Source organism: Paralichthys olivaceus, chromosome 13 (assembly GCF_024713975.1).
Source record: "Paralichthys olivaceus isolate ysfri-2021 chromosome 13, ASM2471397v2, whole genome shotgun sequence".
Taxonomy (NCBI): domain Eukaryota; kingdom Metazoa; phylum Chordata; class Actinopteri; order Pleuronectiformes; family Paralichthyidae; genus Paralichthys; species Paralichthys olivaceus.
Window position 1 is genome coordinate 3,954,734 of NC_091105.1, and position 16,873 is coordinate 3,971,606.

The window sequence follows — 16,873 nt, forward strand, 5'->3', positions numbered from 1 at the left end:
ATTTCAATGCTTTTGATTTTGGTCCTGATGTGCAAGAGAAGTGAATAAATGACAATAAAAGAGCTGAAGCTCCTGCCAGCCTGTCACATGCTTTATGTTACAATAAACAAGTTATTCTACATATGGATCGTCAGAACCAGATGCTTCAACTTCAAAATCTGTTTCAGCTCAGATGGAGCAGAAACGTTTACGCACTGATTCACAGGTTCACGATGTTTCATAATTCCTGACGAGTAACTTCTTAGTGCATGATGGAATAAATCAAGTTTTGAAAGTTATTCCAATTAATCAGATTTATCTCCCTGAGTCATCAGCTTTCATAATAATTTCAGTGTAAAGCAACTTATAAGTGAAAATACCAGTTTTTTAAATATGTTTCTGAATTTAAGTGAAATATTTTTGTAGGTATTGGTGTTTTATTTATAATTATGGTTAATCTGCAAAATGATATAATATTTTTTTAAATAATTAAAAACATATGGAATTATGATTACATATTGGAATTAGATTTTTTTAAATCATCTTTTACTCAATGTGAGGGATCCCTCCATTTGTGATTGTATTCAAGTGTTATGGCTTTAAAAAAAAAAAAAAAAAAAGCCTGATAAATAATTATAAAACCTTTTACTATCAGAATACGACACAGTGATTCTTAAAGAGCTGAGGGCATCAATTTGTGAGCATCTTCATTTTTCAGTGGCCAGCACCTCAATAAACCGACTCAATTAAACCCAAGCTGAGCACATTTACATTCCAGCAAACAGCGAGCAATTACCCATTTAGATGACATACGTTAGCAATTAATACAGCAATCTACCTTAATGCCCCACCTAGGAAATTTGTAAACATCAATTATAAGAAGAAAAAAAAGAGTCTCTCACATAAACAGCCTCGTGCTGTGCAGCAGTCAGAGCGTGATGTTAGCAATATATAAATAAATGTATCTCCCTGAAGGCTAATATGCACATATCCACCAAATAAGTCTGAAAGTGACAAATATTTCTGGTGGAGGGTCGGAAAACTCCCCGAAAATAAAATCTTCCAGTTTCTTTCTGAAGGATTTATGAGGAACAATTGTTTGTAATAAAATGAAAAGGAAATAACGCAGCTCCACTGCTCTGCTCTCAATCACACTGGTCCTTCCACACTGTGCCAGAGCTTCTGGTCAATAACCACAAACTGCAGCAACTGTGCCCATAAACCACCGACTTTTATGATCAGTCCGTTCTGTCCTCACGGCTCCGTCAGAGGAGAGGCTTGCACAGGAGCGACTCGACAGTCTGCTGCAGCTAACAGTGAGTTAACAGTTAGTGATTCGTCTGCCCATTATTTTCTCCACTGATCGATTCAATCTATAAAATGACAATACAATTTCCTGAAGCCAGGGTGACACATTGATTGTTTTATGTAACCAACCAGGAACCAGCATTAGTTTCCGTTAACCATCACAGAAAGATCTGAGAAACAGGAACCAGCGTTGTGATGATTCGAACTTTGGTTTCTCTGTCGTCTTCAGTGGTGTTTGGATTAAATCCACAATATTAGGGATAAAAACAACAGAGTGAAGTTATCTGTCACGGTTCAGAACAAAGTAAACAAAGTGCAGGTCTGACTGCCCCTCCAGCAAACTGATATAATCTAAATACAGTTTAAGTAAGCGCTACTAATGACGTGAATTAAATGGAATAAGATAAAAAAAACGCAATCCCAGCTGCTACGGAGGAGGAAGCCATAGTTAATGACATAATCCTCATCTCTGAGCTAAAGCTAACTAACCTTTGTGAAGGGTTACCTCAGGGTGAAGCTTTAAATGGCTTACTGACATCTCACGCTCAATGCTAGTGTGTGTGTCTGTGTGTGTCTGTGTGTGTGTGTGTGTGTGTGTGTGTGTGTGTGTGTGTGTGTGTGTATTATGTGAATTAAATTGCACTTTCTGATCATCAAGTGGAATCATGTATAATCCCAAAACCCACGACTCCACTTAGGGTAATTAACATGTTGCACATTCAGATGTAATTGTTAAATTTACCATCACACTTCATTGTAATCAAGACCTGAAAAGAATGAACCTTTTAAACAGTTAAATGCAATTAAGACACTCGACGGAGTTCATTTAAAGACCGAACATAAACAGAGACTATGGTCCAAAGGTCACGACGACAAACTGCTGGACCGATTTCTTCATGGGCCAATAAAAATCTGCTAAAATGAGCCTTTGACAGACGTATCGGCTTCAGTGTTTGTTTGACGTTATGCACCGATAAATAAATAAAATAATTTGGTTTATTTTGGTGTATGTGTGTGTGTTGGTATTACAAATGAGTTAATCATGTTAGTCTGGCTCTAGATGGAACCATATAATACTACTACTTATAATGATAATTATAAGTGCCTCCTTTTCTTTAGTGCAAAAAGTACTTCAGTACTTTTACTTGAGGGATGCTAATGCTTTAAGTTCCCATGATGCAATGGAGGGAATGTCAACACTAAGTATAATGTTTCCACGGATTTAGTGAGTTGTGTAACATCCTCAGCTTCTGGCCTCGTTTCTCAGCCTGTTTTGCTGAACCTGCGACAAAGAAACTGTAGAAAAGTGAAAAACGTTTTGAGTTGTGTTGTTGCACAGAACACAGTGGATTTAAGTTATTCAGTGAGGTTCAGATATGTTTCTCTCGCAGAAAATACAAGTCATGCTTGCATCGTGTCGAGCTATGACTCAGGCAGAGTTTGGCTTTTGATGCAAATTTAAAGATTTTAAAACATCCTGCGTGTCACAACATTGTGCATGTGACAGAAAATACAACAAATTAAAAACTTGCATGTAAATTAAGCTCCTATCTAACTTTGTCATCAGAACCTGCTTGTTTGATGCTCGTTAAACACAAAGACAACTGCCGGCAGACCAAGCATTATTATTGTGCTGACAAGATTTTCATGGGAAACTTTTCTTTGTTGCGATCGTGAAGCTTTCTTAGTGTTATCTGAAGAATTTAACAAAGAATCTTAAAATCTGCGTTGAAACGTCAGCCCCGTGATAATAATGGCGTCCAGACATCCTGTGAATCCTGCTGAATAATGTTCAGTGGATCAGACCCTGATAAGATTAGTCACAGACAATAGATAAGGTGGAGAAGAGAGTTCACATTCTACTGAATTATTTTCTTTCAAAGTGAATGAACTCTCTGAACACTGCGGAAAAAAAATGTCAAACTAATTTGGAGTGTCTCACCTCTGCTTGCACTGTGGATTTTGGCAGCGGATTTTATTAAAATATGGCTGCAGGCCTGTCAGGGAACATTTAAATGGCAAACAAGAAGAACAGCGATGAAGATACACAAACGCTTTGTTGCTTATCCTGTATTATGCTGCTATTTGATGTGTTGGTCTATAGGTTTGGATCTATTCATAATCATTTATTGTTTTTCGTTTATGTTTGTAAAAGTTATATAAATTGTTGCGTATACTGACTTTCAGACATTGTGTCCATGACTCCGTCTTTCCAATCAACACTTCGAGTTCACAGATTTCTTGGCTCAGGAACGGCACAGGGAGAAAACTGAGGTGAACCCATCACTGTCTTTGCTTGCAGTGGACCTCATTTTCTCCCACCTTCTAAAGTCCCTGTATCCCTGTAACTTTGAAGTCCAGCCAGCAAAGGGCTTTGAAAAAGCCTGCAATCCCCCCACCATGACCGGGCGGAGGATTAGCCGAGCCCTGCAGGACCGAGTGGAAAGAGGACGGAAGAGGGCTGGAGGAGGAGTAGCGCCATTTTCCACAAGGGCCATATAGGCACAAGAAATTCCCCCTCTGGCCAGAGCTGCGGGGGATTAACAAGCTGCTAAGGAAACAGAGAACAGACCTCCAGCCTCTTTTTCATGAGTTCCAAAGAAACCAATTTACAGCTGAGAACTGAGGAAGGATGTTAATTGTCCTCCACACAGCACCTGCATTCTCCAAATCAAAAACTTTCTTTTGAGTCACTCAGAAAAATCTGCTTTAGTGAGACAGCAAACTTTTGCAGGAGGAATGCATCGGCCTCCATTTGTTGAATTCATTTATGCAGAGGCAAAATACAGGAATAGAAGCACTTCACTAATTTCATCATAATGACAGATGATCAGTCACAGGGGAAGTCTGGTTTCCGATCAGGACCAAAACAAGAGATTATTACCTCCGCCCTGTTTTCATAAACCAGATTACACAAATATCGTGTTGCACACTGTGATAAAACAAAAGAGCAGGTTAGTTAGTGAGTTAGTGAGTTAGTTAGTTTAGGGGAACTGTTGGGTCTTGGCAGAGGTATACCAGCTACCTCAGTCAAGGATGTTATGTTTTGGTTTGCGTCCATGAAACTTGGTGGATAAAACAGTTTGAGGAGAAGAGAAGAAACTATTCTGGACCAGGAGGCGGTTTCAAGAATTCTTCATGACATTTGGGGGTTCGGGTGTTTTTCACGTATTTTCCCAGAGAATATTTCATGGATGTTGATCTAAATGAGGTAAAGCTTGAGTTAGTGCCAGTCTGGTTCCTCTTTGGTCAACTCTGAGCTCCAATATCTTCAATGCCGTGAATTCACTGGCTCTTAAATAAAAAATTGGAGCAGAAAAACATTTTGTAGTTTATTTAGTGTGTATCTTCTAAATGTGTCACTGGAAGGACCAATGCAAAAACAATCTGTATTATTTTGAGGACACAGTGAAGGAGGATAAAAAAAATTGCAGTTTTATTATCGTCTTTTACAAAGTGTGCAGGAATTCAGAGAGGTTTATCAAGTATAATCATCAGTCCTGTGGTAGACGACTGAATAAATCACAGACAAGTCACGGAATCTACTGCATCTCAGGACCATCAATAAGTAACAGCAACTTAGCTTCAGAGTGAGGATGCAGGAACAATGAGCCTTGATTTAAACAAAAAAAAAAGACAGATCCATACACTGCTGCCTCCCCATCAGTGCTTTCCAAGTAATGGGGTCTTTTGTCTTATCTGGGACTGAAAGGAGCTTGAGGACTTTGCCCTTCATCCCTTTGTTGTCACAGAGTCTCTTGTGGAAATGGAAGATTGGCCCGTGCGTGTGCATGTGCGGGGAAGAAGCTCGGCGGCCGTGCAAGCACATCAGACTTGAGCGGTCTTAATAAAGCTTCCCTCTATCCACCCCAGAGATCTCCTCACCCCAATTATACGCCTGACACCTCCACCCTCCTCCATCTCCTCTTATTTCTCACAGCTCCTTCCACACCACCACCTCAACATCCAGTCCCCAGCTCTGATCATGAAGCTCTCTTTGCTGTGCTCAAAGCCCCAGAGCCCTGCACATTATCAGGCTGCTGGTGGCGCTTGCTTCACAGTCTGCTGCATCGGGAAGGTATCTCCTCTAGTGCCGACAAAAGATCAACACTGTGCTTCGACTGAGTGTGCAAAGATAAAACTAAACAAACTCACTAAATAGTCCCGTTTCTTTCAGCAATCCATCCAGGAAGGCTCCATTAACACTTTATTACTGTTTCAGCCATTTCAGGTGTTTCTTATCAAACTGATGTACGTTAAAGTGTGGATTATTTTCAAATAAGGTTTTAATTCATTATTCAAATATATAAATGTGATTTCTCAAGCGAGTGCATCAGCCGGACCTCGATACTTTGGTTCCAAATGATTGATTAGATGAGGACAGCAGTTTTCATAACAGAGATATTTCAGCTTTTTGTCTGGATACCAGGATGAAGTGGAGACGTGTTTGTTACCGTCGCTATCCGATTGTCAACAGGATTAAAAAAATATATTCTAGAAGGTTTTCCCACAAAACTTGAAAGGATGGAACATGGATCCAGGAATTTTCTTATCTTTAACATTTCATTTTAGTTATAAAATGTTTAATCAGGATATGACTTGGAATAATTTCATCTAATCTTATAAATAAACAGACTCAGCACTGAACCAACATGTATTCACAAGATGATCAAGTCTGACAACTGTTCTCCTGCAGTCAAATCAACCTCTGAGACTGAACGCATGTCCAATCAAATGTGAGAGCTGAAGCTGGTTAATTAAGAACTCAACTGACAAATGATTGGTAACAACCACGGTAATTGATTATATTTTCTGTCATTTGATAAACACAATAAATCCAGTGGTTCCAGTCATTTGCAGGTTTTCTCTGCCTTCTAGAAAACTGATTAAATTTGTGTTTTGAACTTCTGGTCCGACAGAAAGACTTATTTGCATATGATAATTTGAGCTTTGGCAAATTCTAACGGACGTTTTTCAGCATTTTCTGATATTTTATGCAGCGACTGAATAATTGATGAGCCGAGAAGACGATTGTTAGATTGCTTCATAATGAAAATGTTTACTGAAATCATAGAACAATGCAAATCAAACTAATCCTCACAGAGACACTCAGAGAAATGTCTTCTCTCCGAGGAAAAGGTTATTAGCGACTGAGGGAAAAGATTTCAAACACGAGGATTAATGAGTATGAGACGGTGGATGCTGACATTTGATAGTTACAGGTTCCTCGTGCTTGCAGAACGAACCATAACATAATGAAGTGAATATGAAACACACTCGACTGTTGTTTATTTCCTGTGGTTATTTCTTTCTGGGATAACTCCAGAGAAGGTGAAACAAGGCTTAGTAAGTCCATCATGCTCAAGTTGCACAGAGTGAAACCTGAATATTTTAACATCCTGACTTGACTGAATTCTCAATGTTTGCGAGGTAACGAGTTACCGGAATGACTTCAGATTAATACAAGCTCTGGGAGTTTGTCTTGTTTACACAACGGAACAGTTTGAACCACAAAAAACCCAATTAATTTGTGCCAAAAAAACTGGTGAACTTCTCTGATGAGGTGTAAACCAAAGAAAATGAACTGTACGCAGGATCATGAAACAAACACGGAACTGTCCCTGCTGCTGTATTGTCAGTCATCATTTGTTTTTGAGACACTTTTCCTTGACAAGCATTCAAGGTCACAGCCGGCCTGCATCTGGCCAGCCATCTGTTTCAAGTCGCCCCACGGGGCGTCACGTCAGCGCCTCTCCTTTGGCCCGTCCTCTGCTGTCCACAGTCGGGCTCACTGGGGACAAACCCAGCCAGACGCAATACCTGCTCAGTGATTCTACAGGTTTCTAACACCTTTCTGCAGCCCATTCCGCTCCAGCTGCTGGAAAACCTCAACCAGGTGTGTTCGCTTGATCAACTCACAAACACACACTGAACAAAATATCAAACACCGACATAAGTCCTCTTATAATCTCACGAAGAGATGAGGGCTGAGACGAGCATGAACATAAACACAGACAACTCTCCTGCGAGATGATATCAAATAATAATCTAACGCCCCGTGGCACTAAGTGTGAAAATATGTATTCAGGGCCTTTAAAATGGTCTCATCAACACAGCATTTAAAAATGAACAGTGAGCACAAAGCTCCTGCTGCTCTTCAGATCAATGGATTCACAGCAGAACATGTGGAGTCACTGCATCAGCTCAAGTTTGTGCACGGTTTGAGAAAGGAAAAAAAAAATCTCTTTATAAAACTTTGGCTAAATATTTAAAGGATAACTCCTGACATTTAAATAAAATGAGTAGATAAGTAATTGAGGAGACGATATCTAATTTAAAAAGCTGCTTCAGTAGCAGTATTTCTACAAAGCATCCATTAATTAGGCGGTCTCTATAGACGTCTTCTTCAAGTAGACCTTTTTTGGTCTTATTAAATCCAATTCAATCTAAAAACACTGAGTTTAAAAGAGAACAGAGACTCCGATCCTTCCCCGAATCAAATCTTTAACTTGTAAATACATCAGCATCCAGTTTAGAAAGCAGCAGCAGCCTTTCTTACCTTTGTGTTCCGACAGTGGGACTGCAGTGATCCAGGTGTAAACCAGGTCGGCACGGGCTTCACACAGCAGCTGTCAGCTATGAATCTGTGGAGGTAGAATGAGACGTGACTTTAACATCAGTGTGTGTCTGAGACATGATGCAGGACAACTCACAGTGAGGCTACCGAAGCCTCTGAGAACCGTCGGTGAAATAATCCTGCGTTTATCCTCAAGCGAACCCTGAGAGTCCTTTTATACTTTTTTGTTATTCATTAAGTAAAAAGTGGTTATTGTGTTATTTATCAGGGGGAAAACTAATTAAACACACTGCTTTCCTTTCTCATATGTACTGAAGATAAATTAACATTCGTAAGGAAGCAAACTGCGACAAAATTATTCACCATCTTTGACTAATAAGTGATTTTCTAAATGTACAGACAAAGCAGTGTTTTCATCAAATCACTATTACAGAGTTTAACTCTGCTCCGAGTTTACATGCAAAAGATGTGAAACAGTGAAAGACGTCACAATAAGCATCCAACATGAGCATTTTCATATATTGTACTTATATCACAGATGTATAATTGGTATTAAAAGTGTCTGTTAATCTACTTCTGTGCTTTTTGTGGCTATATGTTCTTTTACTATTAACCTACAAATGAAAACTAGCCTGATTGGTGAAATCTAGCAAAATGACACGTTGGACTTGAGTACAAGTGTTAATTCATTGGCCCTTTTCATTGAATAAACACAAACACAAGCCGTTGTTCTGAAGAAGAAGTTTCTGAGGAACTTCCTGTGCAGTTTATCTGTAACTGAAGCTGAAGTGTGTGTGTTACATCTCTGAAAGTCTTGAAATGTTTGCATGTCAAGAGACGACTACAGGAACCTGGACGTTGGTTACCACCCGCCAATAAACCAACTAGCTCATTGCATTTCGCAGCATTTACAACAGACTGATTAACAAATGGAGCCAGTGCAGGTTCTGACCTCCAACCAGCACATTTCACGCAGCAGAGCCGTGGAAGAACTGCAGAGGCAGCGTCCTCTGGATTAGCACGCGGACCAGCTGGCAGCCACATGCTGATGATGGTTCAGTTAAGGTTGAGGCAAAGCCAGCTCACCAGCTTATTTTCCTCGACCACCTTCTCAAGTTCTCTTTGTTTTGACAATAGAACCACAAGCCCCCGGATGAAAGGAGCGACTGCTGGGTAGTGTATCAGTAACAGGCCGTACTGGGTAGCGTGATACCGTCATTATTTTCTTGTTTCAGTGGTATAGTGTGAAAAGTTGACTGACAGGGGTCTGCGCTCTCTGAACTCTCAGTACTGCCTGGGAAAGAAAACACAGCTCATCAAAAGGCAGATAAGGCCGAGTGGAAATTCCAGCACAGGCTCAACAACGGTTCCAGACTCTATCTGAAGCACTTTAAGTTCCCAGACTACAAATTGCCCTTAAATGCATCTTGACTAATTCAGTGGAGTGTGTCTGTTCTTTATGGGAGAATCCAGACGGGCTTCAGTAACGTACATCCGCCGGCCATCTGCTAACATCATGTCCACATGTCTACCATCGTTTCTAACAAATGAGGGGGCAGCAAACTGAGACTGGAAACTCAGATTGGGCCAGAAACACAAGTCAGAAGCTCAACTCAAAAGTGCTCTCTGGCAATTCTGTGTGCAGGTAAAAACAATCGGAGGAACATCTTAAATTATGCACAAAAGGCTAAAAACAAAAGCCCTGACCTACAAAAACAAGAAGTCACAGTACTGAGGGAGGTTTGTATTTTAGAGTGCTGGGTTAATGTGTTCTGACTGAGGGAAGAGAGGGAAAAAGGAAAAAACATTCCCTGACCAAAGTACTCAAACTCCGGACGAAATGCATAAACACCATCCTTCAATGTGAACAACTTCAAAACCACAACTGAAAAAGAAACGGAAAATCAATGTCCGGCCTCTGAACCGTTGGAGCATATGTTTGATTCTTCCCATTTCCTTGCTTGTGCTACCTCGAGCTCTTAGTGGACGTAATCTGCCGAATCAATTATGGATGCATTGAGTCTTCAAATATCACACTTGTGGAATGAGTCTTTTATTGATTTGGTAAATGGATCCGAGGCAGTGGGGCTGCAGATGATATCGAAACTTCTCTGCTTACGTAACACACAACATTTGCTCAGAGGAATGATTAGGAATGATTAGTCCTTCATGCAGCCCTAGCTTATAACCTCTTATTTCAATATATATATATATATATATATATATATGTTTATAGTACCACCTGGGTTTGTGAGAGGAATGGAGGGAAAGAGATCTTTAAAAAAAATCTCCCCTTGCACTAGCATGTCCCCCCGACCTGTTAATACCACTCTGGCAGCAGTTTGATTACTCAACTGAGCCCACTGTAAGAAGATTTACTCCCTCATCATCCCAGATCCAAACGCCAGGGTGCCGGATCTACTCTGAGGATTAACGATAGAAGCTTCATGAGATCATCCAGACCTCCAGTCCATTATGAAATACCGGTCAGCCACTTTACAAACTTTTTCCACCAGGTACCTTTCTCCATCGCTCTTCTTTCATTATCATGCTATGCTGGGTATGGGTCTTTCTAACTTGTTGCTTAAGCGAGACATATTATGTCCATTCACAGGGTCCTAATTGTTATTTAAGACATTACTTAAAAAGGTGATAACACGATGCAGAAACTCATCACTCTCCTCATACTGTTAATTGCTGCAGCTCCTTCTTTCTGAAACAAGGTCCCCCTGTCTGATAGAGCTCAGTCTGCTCAGCTTGCCCACCCTGTTTCAGATTGTCAACCATTTACAGCATCTTTAGGAAATGCCGGCCTCTGCTCTGGCTTTACATGAGGCACATTCAACTACAGTTTCTGGGTATAACTGCAGGTTGGGCCAAAATCTAACTTCGACATCTCTTCTCCAAGAATGACCTTGTTCAACGCACCACCGTTTTAATTTGAATAAACGATTTGAAACATTTAAACTCGGCTGAACACTAACTTTGCAGTTTACACTCACAATACACGAAACACCAGGGCAGAGAAAAACACAATTTGTCTCCCATAAGATTTTGAGACTACGTATTGCTTTTAGTAGTTTGACTTGAGTTTTGTACTCAGGAGTTCGGCAGAAGGACAACATGATGTCTCTGAGGTTGGTTGCTTCTTCAAGCAGAAACAAGGCAGCGTCAAATATCACAGACTCCCTGATAACAAAAATTCTGGTTTTAGGGCGATGATGCGTTTTCTGTTTCTGTCTCCTTTCTGACTTTTCCCTCATTTCACTTGAGGAGATTGGAGACATTTAAATGGCACAATGTCAATGAGGATAAGGATGAACTTTTTTTTTTTTTTTTTCATAATTAAAGTTGTCCCCTGGAAATGCATTCAAATTAGACTTGGTTGAGCCTGAGACGGCAGCTCTGCTATCATGACATATCAGCACTTCTGATAAAGTCAAATCTGTGAGAACCGCAGGGAAAACAGCATCTTGTATAATTTGGAGGTTTACTGGCTGAAAGTGAAGCAATTACCTCAAAAGAACAAGATTAAGGTTGAGTTCAATGCTCAATTTAAAACTCTGGAGAGGAACAAGGAGCAATACAAACAAAGACTCAAAACAGTGACTTACTGCTTATTGGATTTTCTCTCTCCGGTCTCTACTGGTTATTTTATTTCTCTTTATCACTTGAAATGACATCTTAACTCTGACTTTTTTTAAACATTCTTTCTTTTGCATTTGCCTTCTGCTGCTTTTCTGCTTATTTGTGCAATTTGACCATGATTTCAGTGTAATTAGTTTAAAGAAACAAATCCAATCTATAGAGACTTATGTTATATTTAAATGTTACAACAGCATTAGACACTGAGCATTAAGACAATCAGACAGACTATAAATCAAGATAAACCCTTTTGGTGTAGAGGCAAAAATCTATATATCTATAAAACTACAGATAACGAGTTTGGAAAAGTTTGCTTCTTTTTGAAAAAAGGTTTGGCTTCACTGTTGGTTTGTTTACTTCTGTTTAGCAAAGTAACCATGTTCCCACTAACAATCTTCTCAGTATGCAAAGTTCAGACAACACAACTTTCAAAGTCATCAGATCGCTGTGAACTCCTCACAAGACAGCTCCTCGTCTTGTGATCGGACATCATCATGAGTTCATATGACAAGACTGACTGATGACGGGGAGGAGAAAACCCCCGAGTAACATGACTGGTCCGCTTCGATTCACTGCCGTTGTCCCAAATATGACGAGATATCTCTCTGGTTAGAAATCTATCGATATGTCGAACTGACCGCTGATTGTAAATAATGTGGAAAATAAGATGTTAACCCTCAATTAAATGTATTTGTCATAAAAGTTTGATAACGGCTTTGGCAGATTGAGACCGAGCTGGCTTAAGAATTGATGAATACTTACTATGAATCACTGCCTTGTTTAAGAGGAGGAATTTCCCCTTAGGTCGTGAGTCACCTGTAAAGCAGTCTGACCTCCGGGTGACTGATACGTTGGTCATTGCCATTCCATGGTTGTGCATTTTTGAACAAACAATAAATCTGGCAGAGGTTCTGGGGAGTGAGGCCTCAAGTGTCTTCCACCAAATGCCAACAAGCCAGTGATCATCTGGCAAACAGGTCACGCTGCTGCCCTTTCTCCACTTAGCTGTCTATTAAAGGAAAACATGTGGTGTAGTGTCTTGTTTCAGGGAAAGTGAAAACACACACCCGCTGAGGTACAGTCGAGCAGAGGAGCCGGTCATGTTGTGACTCCTTCCCCTTCCTTTGTACCACATTCCCTCACTCCACGTCGCCACATGGGGTAGGGTAAGTGGCTTGACCCCTCCCTACTATCGCCCGGGCAGGGGCCCTCCTCCCTTGACACCCACTCAAGAAAATCAATCAGTATTCAGGTCGTGCTACAGCGACGCCCCCATTAACACATGACTTCTGACCCCTGCAGGCTTCTCTTCAGAGACCGTGACAGGGGTTTGTCTGTGCAGCCAGCGTCTGCTTCGTGTCCGACGCTAACAAAGTCCTCGTGTTGAGGGGAGGAGCCTGGCCTGACCCCGTCCACCGCCAGCACAATAAATCCAGCTGAGGAGTTCAAGGTGGCCTGACCTGCATCCGACCCCAGCTACGACTTCCAGCAGAGCCTGCCTCCCCCACTCCAACCCCTGCCCCCCCCCAGCCTCCAGAAACAGAGGATACGCTCAAGTTTCGTGGGCACCGCTGGTACACAAACATTCACTAACTCATGCATCACTACACCCAACTCTTGACATCCAAGCAGTTGAAATAGCCTCGTTTCTGCCACGGGGCGTGCGCGGGGGGGGGGGGGGGGGGAGCAGAATTACCATAGCGTAATTACACTGGGGAAAGATCCAGACTTTAAGGAGCAAGACATAACCCATAATTTGCCATTGTGCTCCCCATGCCATTGACAGTCGGTCTATGATATTGGAGATAAATGTCGGAATTCCGGCTGTTAGTTTAACTGATGGTACATTCAGTATGATAATAACCACGGTCTTGCACACAGTGAATCTGATGAGGAATCCCGCAATAGCTCTTCACCACTTTTCCTCCCCTCTATGGGGTATTATCATGCTAATCTAAAAAGGAAGAAGAGGAAAAATACATTGTGGTGAATAAGGACATATAATAGGGAGCAGGGACCTCTGAAACCGCGAGGAGACAAAAGAGGGTATTTTCACCCGGCTCCGGCAAAGCAAATGGACAAATGGACACAGACATTACGCTGTCTAGTTAATTAAAAGAACATCGCCTAATTAAAAAGATCTTCTTTGTGAATGGACTGCCTCAACGCAGTAACTGACCTGTGTCTCCCGCACATGTCGGGCACAGACCGGTCGCTCGCTCGCTCCCTCTTTGTTACGCATTTAATTTTCACATCAGAGCTCCGGGTGGAAAACGCAGAAGTGGAGCGCACTGCAGGAGGTGCGCCAGATCACGGTGGGGGGTGCTCGTGCTGGTGCTTTTTAGATGACTCATGATTTCCATTAGATGTCAAAGAAACTCGAGATTTGATTAAATTTAATTACACGTCTCTTGAACAAAACTTTTTCCTCATAAATGTGTTTTGAGTCAAAATATTCTCTAAGTCCAATTTGTTCAAGGTCAGAACGTCTCTGACGCTACAGTCGACTGGAATTATGACACTAAACTTTACCACTTTCACAGTAAAGCAGATATTATTATATTATATTTATTCTAAACTATATATGCCAGACAATACAAAAACTACTTTCAGTAAAACAAGGAGTAACCTACTGACTTCCATAAGGACGTCTGGTGCATTCAGAACCTCTTTAATAAGCTCATACCTCATAATGAAGTTTTATAGATTCAATGAACCTTCATGCCATTAAAAGATGTTTGTTTTAACTTATATTAAAATTATATTTGCCAGTGTTACGATATCTGGTGCCGTGCCCTGAAGTTGTAAGTGCACTCAACCCCAGTGTCTGAAGAGTCTGAAATATTAACATAAATGACATATGGTTGGGCTGGATTCATCAAACTTAAACTAATTTAGAGACCAGGGGATTTTTTGCAACGTGACGGGTCATTCAGTATCCCACACTGAGTCGGTTTGACAGTTCGAAGTTTGTCTTTCAGGTCGTCAGACCTACTTAAGGGCCCATGACTAAAAACATAAGAGAAGAGAATCAGTCATGGACTCCCGTTTGGACAGCGTCTCCCCTTAATGTCATTACACCGTGGATAGCAAACTTTTTATTATCTCTGCGCACTGCGGAGCAGTTAAAAGACTGCAGCCTGCTGCTGCCTCACTCAGAGGGCAGTTTGCCAGTTTAAACCAGGCTACAACGATGTGATAAGGAGGAGAGACGGTCCACAGAGAGGTAATGGGTAAGGTAATGGGTGTGTAGCAGATACTGAGGTGCCAATAAAACTGTGGTAAAGCAAACATGTGCAAAGGTCCATGCTGAGTGAAATTTTAGTTTCATTTTTTTTTTGCGTTTGCCTTGCAATCATCAAAATTACTGTTGTCAAATGTTGTAAAATAATGCCTCAAGGGTTTGCAACCAGCTGTGTAACTTCTGTGCAGCCGATAGCCTGCGAACTGGACTTCCTGACATGTCATCCCACCTGTTGCAACAGGCGCACACCGGCGCCGACCGTGTGTTTTGCTGGAGGGCAACCGGAGGAGGCCGGAGAGGGAAAGTGTGCTGCCCCCTCATTCCTCTCACCCGGCCACCTGTCATTGGGTTGTGACATTAAAGCGACGGCATGCTTTAGTGGTGGGTGCTTTGTTTACCAAGAGATGGTTTTCTTGCCGTCAGTCACTAGGACGTGCCCCCCCCCCCCCCCCTGGGAGAGGCGGTGGAGGACAGGAAAGCAATGAAGACAGATCAAACAGGATTCATTGGCTGGACCGGCGCTGGTGTGACTGAGTGGGAGGTGTTTTGTTGTGTTTTCGTCTCTCTCTTGGCAGAAATAAGTTTGCAGCCTCCGAGTAAATTAATGAAGAGCCCCGAGCAGTCATCCACATCTCTACAGGCACACACACACACACACACAAACACACACAGGACGCTACACAATTATGGCTAAAATTACCATCAGCGATTACTCTGAGATTGTCCCCGTGTTTGGAGGATCACAGTTTGACTCTAATCCAATTTTCTGACAAACAACTTGAGCCCTCTCATCAAACAGCAGATGTTTGACGCTTCAAAATTGACGATGTTGATGTTATCAAATGTGGAGAGATGTAAACTGGAGACAGACCTATACATTCACTGCACTCAGAATTCCATCTGCTGTCTCACATTCACATTAACATCATCCACCACAATAGCCAAATTAGTCAATTTCAATTAAATGTTCTTTTTTTTTTTCAAAACAACTGATGTACAACAACTGTCAAGTCGAAGTTACGGCTTGTTTGCAGCACAATTCACTGGTTATGAGGTGTTGGAGCTGAGATGATGAGTTAATTAGTAGATTACTTCACACATATATAATAAGTCAGAAGCCATTAATCATTCCCTGACTTCTCAAATGTGCACATATGTCTGCATTAACAATCTCCAATACCTTTGTGGCACAGACTTAACAACTTATTGAGCACTGAAGAACGTCTTTTCATTCGACACGCAGCTGATACACAGCTGATAGGCTTAAATAAGTAATTATTATATGATATATTAATAAATAATCATCGCTTTTAAAAATTAAAGTGCCAAAAAATGTTGCTTTCAGCTTTTCAAACATGAATATTGGCTTTTTTTTAAATATGGCTTTTAAACTGCTGTGATGGGACTTCCTTCAACATTAGTGATTTTTTGAACATTTTAGAGACAAAATAACAGCCGTGTAAAATAATGTTAGTTCGCCCTCCCATGCATTTCTATTTTTAAAATAGTCTTTCTTGTCAGGGCAGTGTTTAAAAATCCAATAAGACTTCTGCACATCAATACCGCTGTGCTTCAAGAGAAACTCATGATGCATCTATGAAGAATCAATTCTTCCCTGACCACAATCACGCAGCTTCTCTCCCGCTCAAACAGACACAGCTGCAGGGGTGAGTCAACACATGGTTAATAAACTCACACACACACACACACACACGCACAAACGCACACACTCACACACGTACACAGTCTTGGAATGGGAAGCGTTCGGGGCACTGGAGGGTAGGAGGTGGTGTGTTTTACTCACCCTGGACTGCTGCCCGGGTTTGGATTCATATGACACTAACTGAAACCCCCAGATAAACCCCCACTCTCTCCCCCCCAAAGACCGGTTTTAAAAATAGCCTCGATTCGATGGAAACCAGCCCAGAGTTCTGAGAAACGGAGGAAAATGACCAAGCTAAGTGTAGGCGAGCAGACTTATCTTACACCGCGTCCAAGCCAAATATTAACTGCACATATGGTGACCACTAAAATATACACACATAATAGCACGAGAGCTTAAGTATAGATTAAGAAAAGCCAACGTTCCCTACCGGATGCCCTCACCCAGGTAACACTTC

General features: G+C 41.4%; 1 protein-coding gene across 2 annotated transcripts in view; it reads right to left on the reverse strand.

The window, feature by feature from the left end:
* The window catches only part of sema6cb (semaphorin 6Cb), a 136,718-nt gene that overhangs the window by 110,145 nt on the left and 9,700 nt on the right, over positions 1-16,873 (reverse strand). For both annotated transcript variants that reach the window (XM_069537681.1, XM_069537679.1), the window contains exon 2: positions 7,847-7,931. The gene's annotated coding sequence lies outside the window, so the exon portion shown is untranslated. The remainder of the gene's footprint in view (positions 1-7,846; positions 7,932-16,873) is intronic.